Source organism: Colossoma macropomum, unplaced genomic scaffold, assembly GCF_904425465.1.
Source record: "Colossoma macropomum unplaced genomic scaffold, Colossoma_macropomum, whole genome shotgun sequence".
NCBI lineage: Eukaryota > Metazoa > Chordata > Actinopteri > Characiformes > Serrasalmidae > Colossoma > Colossoma macropomum.
The window spans coordinates 52,837,737-52,845,763 of record NW_023494789.1 but is presented as its reverse complement, the minus strand read 5'-3'; the positions used below and the strand labels follow the sequence as shown (position 1 = coordinate 52,845,763).

The 8,027-nt window shown below is 42.0% G+C and overlaps 1 protein-coding gene across 2 annotated transcripts in view; it reads right to left on the bottom strand.

Moving 5' to 3' along the window:
- Nucleotides 1-7,683: 7,683 nt before the first annotated feature.
- The window catches only part of gnas (GNAS complex locus), a 62,115-nt gene continuing 61,771 nt past the window's right edge, over nucleotides 7,684-8,027 (bottom strand). For both annotated transcript variants that reach the window (XM_036571628.1, XM_036571630.1), the window contains exon 12: nucleotides 7,684-8,027. This exon is cut by the window's right edge and continues 374 nt beyond it. The gene's annotated coding sequence lies outside the window, so the exon portion shown is untranslated.

The following is an 8,027-nucleotide window of genomic DNA, read 5'->3' as shown; positions in this document are numbered from 1 at the left end:
GTGTGAGAGTGTGAGTGTGTTTGTGAGTGAGTGTGTGTGTGTGAGTGTGCGAGAGTGTGTGTGTGAGTGTGCGTGTGCGAGTGCGAGTGTGTGCGTGTGAGAGAGAGTGTGTGTGTATGTGTGTGAGTGTGTTTGTGAGTGAGTATGTGCGTGTGCGAGTGTGTGTGTGAGTGTGTGTGTGTGCGTGTGCGAGTGTGTGTGTGAGTGCGTGTGCGAGTGTGTGTGTGTGTGTGTGAGTGTGTGCGTGTGTGCGTGTGAGAGAGTGTGTGTGTGTATGTGTGTGATTGCGTTTGTGTGCGGGTGTGTGAGTGTGTGTGAGTGTGTGTGCGTGTGTGTGTGTGCGTGTGTGTGTGTGTCTGAGTGTGTGTTTGTGCGCTAACTTCCGGGAACTATTGAGGGGCTCCACGATCCGCCACTGCTGTAAAAAAATGGTCCATTGGAGTAAACGGAGCTGACCCTACTCTCTCTCTATACGGCTCTGATTGGAGTGAACGGAGCTGACCCTACTCTCTCTCTATACGGCTCTGATTGGAGTAAACGGAGCTGACCCTACTCTCTCTCTATACGGCTCTGATTGGAGTGAACGGAGCTGACCCTACTCTCTCTCTATACGGCTCTGATTGGAGTGAACGGAGCTGGCTGGATTAACATACCAGAAACACTAAAACGATAAAGATTATTAAAGTTATTACTGCCAAACTGAAGAGCACAGTTTTAGTCTCAGTCTTTTAGCCAAATGACCTTTATGACCTCATGTTTTTCTGACCATTGGTTACTTTTTCACAATATAACAAACATTTATTCAGTTTTAGTTCTTAAGAACATAAACAGAAGCGATGCTGCAGATGAGCTTGTTTTCCAGTGATGGTCATTATATTTGATTAGTTTTCTTCATAAATAAACTCTGAACGTGTTCAATATAGAGCGCAGTGCAGAGCTCAGCTGTGTGATTTTAACAGATCTGAGGATCTTCTAGATCAGTGTCCCTACTGAAAAAGGACCATTAGAAACCATTAGGATCAAAACTTTCTAATGCAAATGGGCTTAATGGTTTCCAATAGACACCACTAGTTTCCTGTAGGACACCTTAAGATCCCATTAGGAAACCATAAAATGCATTAAGAATCAGCCACTGTTCTCCTGTTAGACCATAAGAATCATTTATGCTGTGATATCAACCAATTAAAAAAGGCAAAACACATTACAAAACCATCAGGATCCAACAGACACACTGGACAGGGGTGTCCAGTCCTGCTCCTGGAGATCAGCACACATGACTCTGATGTTCAGGGGCTTCTGAAGGCCTTCAGTACCTGGATCAGGGGTGTTAGATCAGGTGAGTTAGATTAGGTGTGTTAGATCAGATGTGTTAGATCAGATGAGTTAGATTAGGTGAGTTAGATTAGGTGATTTAGATCAGGTGAGTTAGATCAGGTGTGTTAGATCAGATGAGTTAGATCAGGTGAGTTAGATCAGGGGTGTTAGATCAGATGAGTTAGATCAGGGGTGTTAGATCAGGTGTCTTAGATTAGGTGTGTAAGGTCAGATGAGTTAGATCAGATGAGTTAGATTAGGTGATTTAGATCAGTGTGTTAGATCAGATGAGTTAGATCAGGTGAGTTAGATCAGGTGTGCTAGATCAGATGAGTTAGATCAGATGAGTTAGATCAGGGGTGTTAGATCAGATGAGTTAGAGCGGGGGTGTTACATTAGGTGTGTTAGATCAGATGAGTTAGATCAGGTGAGTTAGATCAGGTGTGCTAGATCAGATGAGTTAGATCAGGTGTCTTAGATCAGATGAGTTAGATCAGTTGTGTTAGATCAGATGAGTTAGATCAGGTGTCTTAGATCAGTGTGTTAGATCAGATGAGTTAGATCAGGGGTGTTAGATTAGGTGTGTTAGATCAGATGAGTTAGATCAGGTGTGTTAGATCAGGTGTGTTAGATCAGATGAGTTAGATCAGGTGAGTTAGATTAGGTGTATTGGATAAAGTGAGTTAGATCAGATGAGTTAGATCAGTGGAGTTAGATCGGGTGAGTTAGATCAGTGGTGTTAGATCAGGTGTCTTAGATCAGGGGTGTTAGATCAGATGAGTTAGATCAGGTGTGTTAGATTGGGTGTGTTAGATCAGATGAGTTAGATCAGGTGTGTTAGATCAGATGAGTTAGATCAGTGTGTTAGATCAGGTGTGTTAGATCAGGGGTGTTAGATCAGGTGTGTTAGATCAGACGAGTTAGATCAGATGAGTTAGATCAGTGGTGTTAGATCAGATGAGTTAGATCAGATGAGTTAGATCAGTGGTGTTAGATCAGGTGTGTTAGATCAGATGAGTTAGATCAGTGGTGTTAGATCAGGTGAGTTAGGTCAGATGAGTTAGATCAGGTGTGTAAGATCAGATGAGTTAGATCAGTGTTTTAGATCAGGGGTGTTAGATCAGATGAGTTAGATCAGGGGTGTTAGATCAGATGTGTTAGATGAGATGACTTGGATCAGGGGTGTTAGATCAGATGAGTTAGATTAGGTGTGTTAGATCAGATGAGTTAGATCAGGGGTGTTAGATCAGGTGTGTTAGATCAGATGAGTTAGATCGGGGGTGTTAGATTAGGTGTGTTAGATCAGATGAGTTAGATCGGGGGTGTTAGATCAGATGAGTTAGATCAGGGGTGTTAGATCAGATGAGTTAGATCAGGTGTGTTAGTTCAGGGGCATATCTAAGCTCTGCAGTGTGGATCTCCAGAAGCAGGACTGAACACCACAGATCTAGATCAGGCAGAACATGGCGTTGAACATCTGGAGGAGATGAGGCTGAACTAACATTTGGCTTTATCAGAAAACAATCAGAATAAAGAATTTTATAGAAATCGAATTTAACAGAAAGTGTAATTTTGATTTTGCATAATGGCTGCAGTTTCTGTTCCACTGTCGTAAAAGTGCTCTTCTTCAACAACAACTTTGTATTATTTCATTTTTTTTTTTTGCTTTATAACATGAACAGTAATACGCTTAATATAATGATACGCTTAAATATGAGCCGTTGTGTTTTTATTTAAATGTAATTAAATTAATAAATAAATATTCAGGTGACTTCAGTGTGAAACTTACTGACTTTCAGTTCAGATCCACTTCAGTTCTTCTCCAGGAAACAGAATGGACTCTACTGGATTTCACTGGTCTCTACTGGACTCTAAGCTCTCCCCTGTCAGTAAAGCGGTCAGCTTCCTTTATTTACTGAAATCTCTCTGAATGTGTTTTGATGTTTGCAGATTTTCTGATGTGTTTGATTAAAAGCTGCTGCAGCAAGCAGAATCTCCTAAAACCAATAAAACGGCTTTAACTCTTTGACCAACAGATTAAACACACTTACCTTTAAATCAGAATTTCAGTTCCCAAAATCATCTACATAATTAACTGGTTAAGGTGTAATCAGAGCGGTTCAGAGCTCTTCAGAGCGGTTCAGAGTGGTTTGGTGTGAAACGCTCTGTTCTAGAGAAACTTGCCGAGTCTGAACTGTTCACAGTGGTGGTGATAGGAACCAGACATCCACCTCTAAAAGCTCCCTCACAGAAAGTTCCTACATGAAATGGTTATGAATTCACTGCCTGATGACTGAGACACTGTTTTATGATAGTTTTGAGAACTTAAACTCCATTCATGGTGGAGGGATACATGCAGGGCGCTGTGAGGCAAAATAGTCCCCAAAGAAAACTTATTATTTCAGATTTTCCACTATTTTCCATCATCAACATTCCATATAAACTCAGAAGACTCGTGTAGGTTCACTGGTGGTCTGGATAGTAAATAAAATGTCTATATTTGTGTTGTAGTCATGGTGACCCCTGGTTCCTATCACCACCACTGTAAAGACATCTGAACCATTTCACACCAAACCACTCTGAATCACTCTGAATGTTGAAAAAATGGTGGAACCGTCCTTTAAGACATACAAAGGTTTTTTTTAAGGATATATAAATATTATTTAAGCGTGAGATCAGACTGACTGTAAACACGGTCCAAACTGCTCTTTTTACATTTATGTAATACACACTGACCAGTTGCTTCATTAAGTCCACCTCCTTGTTTCTGCGCTCATTGTCCATTTTATCAGCTCCACTTACTATATAGGAGCACTTTGTAGCTCTACAGTTACAGACTGTAGTCCATCTGTTTCTCTGATACTTTGTTAGCCCCCTTTTACCCTGTTCTTCAGTGGTCAGGACCCCCATGGACCCTCACAGAGCAGGTACTATTTGGGTGGTGGGTCATTCTCAGCACTGCAGTAACACTGACGTGGTGGTGGTGTGTTAGTGTGTGTTGTGCTGGTACGAGTGGATCAGACACAGCAGTGCTGCTGGAGTTTTTCAACAGTGTCCACTCACTGTCCACTCTATTAGACACTCCTACCTTGTCGGTCCACCTTGTAGATGTAAAGTCAGAGACGATAGCTCATCTGCTGCTGCACAGTTTGTGTTGGTCATCCTCTAGTCCTTCATCAGTGGTCACAGGATGCTGCCCACAGGACGCTGTTGTCTGGATATTTTTGGTTGGTGGACTATTCTCAGTCCAGCAGCGACACTGAGGTGTTTAAAACACTCCATATATATATACACACATATATACACGTGGATGTGTGTGTGTATGTGTGGTCCTTCTTTTCTACACAGAACTTGTGTATTAAACACACAGCGATGCTGTAAAACAGAAACATTAAAGGAATATTCCATTATTTTTCCTTAAAAGTCATTTTCATAGTTTTTATTCTAAAACAGACACTTTCACTGAGTTTAGAACTAAATTCAGACTCAAAGTGGCTCAATGACATCATGTCTTTGGGAAATAAAAACTAATATTAATTAATGAACAAATTTATGAAAAATATTCACATAAATTTACTATTTACTGATCAGTTTAACAGAGAATATTGCAGCTGATGGAGCTTCAGCTGCTCAAGTTCAAGTTCGTCAACCTTCAGAAAGAACAACAGCACTAACTGGAATTCCACAGGAAAATTATCAGAATATTCCTTAATGTTGGAGAGAAACTGACGTCCAGATTTAAACCATCAGCAGCTCAATAATTATACTATAATATTAATGATAATATCAGAATTTAAAGCCATAATAAGAAACTGCAGCTTTCAGAACTGATAACCTGTAAAAGCAGCTAAAATGATGTTTATGTTCTAATCTGGACTCCAAACACATTGAACTCTGTGTGTGTGTGTGTGTGTGTGTGTGTCTGTGTGTGTGTGAGTGTGTGCGTGTGTGCATGTCTGTGTGTGTACATGTGTGTGTGGTTACGTGTGCGTGTGTGTGTGTGTGTGTGTTTTTGTGTGCGTGTCTGTGTGTGTGTCTGTGTGTGTTTGTGTGCGTGTCTGTGTGTGTCTGTGTGTGTTTGTGTGCATGTGTGTGTGTGTGTCTGTGTGTGCGTGTGTGTGTGTGCATGTTTGTGTGTGTGTGTCTGTGAGTGTGTGTCTGTGTGTGCGTGTGTGTGTGTGCATGTGTCTGTGTGTGCGTGTGTGCATGTTTGTGTGCATGTGTGTGAGTGTGTGTCTGTGTGTGTGTGTCTGTGTGTGCGTGTCTGTGTGTGCGTGTGTGCATGTCTGTGTGTGTGCATGTGCGTCTGTGTGAGTGCGTGTGTGTCTGTGTGTGTGTGTCTGTGTGAGTGCGTGTGTGTGTGTGTGTGCGTGTGCATGTCTGTGTGTGTGCATGTGTGTCTGTGTGAGTGCGTGTGTGTCTGTGTGTGTGTGTCTGTGTGAGTGCGTGTGTGTCTGTGTGTGTGTGTCTGTGTGTGCATGTGTGATAGACACAGTGTTACACTCTTCTTTTATCGCTATAATTTGAATCTTTGTACAAAATGTACAGTAAAGTGTGACATGAGAGGAAAAAGCAAATACAGTGAGAAGAGAGAGAGAGAGAGTCGGGCTGGAGGGCGATCGATACGCAGGATCTCACTCACTTATTGCTGCAGCGAGTCTAGAAAACAAAACAATAACAAAACAAAAACACCAAAAAATAAACAAATCAGCTCAGCACCCCCTAAAACAGCCGTACCACATTTTGCAGAAGATGCGACCGAGTTTTTCTGATTTTTGACTCAAACGATGGCGAAAGTAAAAAATGACCAATAAATAAAAGAGAATAAATAGGATGTTTGTGTTGCAGGTGGACCAGAAGAGCACCAATCAGCTGGCCTGTGGTCACATGACTGGGTGGCAGGACAGGAAGCTGGAACAGACACAGTCGGGACACAGAGAGCTCTGAGCTCTGAGCTCGGACTGTTTTTTTGTTTGTTTGTTTTTTGGAGCAGCTTTTATACAAATGACCAGCAGAGGGCAGGACACTGAACCAGCTATGACTCTGAGGCTCTGTGAGCTGAACGCCGAGCGCTTCTCCCTCTTTTTTGTCTTTTCACTCTTTTTTAGCAAACGGATTTGGTTTGTTGAAGAAATTAAACATTTTTGCATTTGGATTATTATTTTTTTCTCTCCCTCAAAAAGAGTTAAAGCTATAAAAAAGGGAGTTATGCCCCACCCCTGCCTCCAAAAACGCAGGCTATCGGTGAAAGAAAAGCAACACAAAACCTGTAAAAAGCAAACACATATATATAAATAATATATTTACACATATAAATATATATTTATATATACTGTATATCATGTTTCTGATTGTGAACTTTACAGCATCAGTCGCTTCTTCTTTGAACCCTAAAATGTAAACCAGAGAAACCAGAGACGGTCAAACAAACCAAAGATCAGACGGAGAAATAAAACATGTTAAAATGAACAGATGAGTGACAGACAGCCCCCCTCCCCCCTCCCCTGACCTCAGACCAGTTTTGCAGGTTCTCTTAAACGTTCTGTGGGGTTGGGGTCTCAGATCAGGAGGAGGAGGAGCGACACTGAGCTGCAGCTCAGCGAGGTTCCGCCTGAAGAACCTTTAGAGGAACCAAAGGAGGCGGAGCCAAACAGCGCAATGAAACGTATCTTACATCTTAGCTCATTTTACACGTACAGTCGTGATCAAGGCACAGAGAGCTTCTACAAGTTACTCTTTTCTTCAATAAAGTACAAAATAATACATTTTACAGTCTGTACAGTAATAATAATAATAATAATAATAATAATAATGATCCAGCAGAGAAATAAAGACTGAAATAAAGATAGACAGAACAAAGCCAAGATGAAGTGGGTCAGAAAGAGAGAGACAGAAGGGGAGAGAGAAAGGGAGAGAGAGAGTAAAAGGAGAGAGAGAGAGAGAGGGAGAGAGAGAGAGAGAGAGAGAAGAGTAAAAGGAGAGAGAGAGGGAGAGAGGGAGAGGGAGAGAGAGAGAGAGAGAGAGAGAGTAAAAGGAGAGAGAGAGGGAGAGAGGGAGAGAGTAAAAGGAGAGAGAGAGAAGGAGAGAGAGAGTAAAAGGAGAGAGAAATAGAGAGTAAAAAGAGAGAGAGAGAGTGTGAGAGGGAGAGAGAGTAAAAGGAGAGTGGGAGAGAGAGTAAAAGGAGAGAGAGAGAGGGAGAGTAAAAGGAGAGAGAGAGAGTGAGAGGGAGAGAGAGTAAAAGGAGAGAGAGAGAGAGGGAGAGAGTAAAAGAAGAGAGAGAGAGTAAAAGGAGAGAGAGAGAGAGGGAGAGAGAGGGAGAGAGAGTAAAAGGGAGAGAGAGAGAGTAAAAGGAGAGAGAGAGAGAGGGAGAGAGAGTAAAAGGAGAGAGAGAGAGAGAGTAAAAGGAGAGAGAGAGAGAGAGGGAGAGAGAGTAAAAGGAGGGGGGGAGGTGTGATTATGTAGTCAGTAGAGATGAAAGTGTGAAGGCGGGAAACTAAAACTGTGTTGTTTGTAATTTTTGCTGTGTGTGTGACGTTTTGTGTGAATGTTTGTTTGTGTGTTTGTTTACAGAAGCGGGTCCTGTGATGCGAGTCGTGTAGCCTGTGGTGTGTGAGTTGTTCTCTGTTCCACACGCTGAGACTCGGAGTTCAGACCCTCCAAAACTCCACCTTAAAAAGAAAAGTACATTCTTTCACCGTCTTCACCATCAGTCC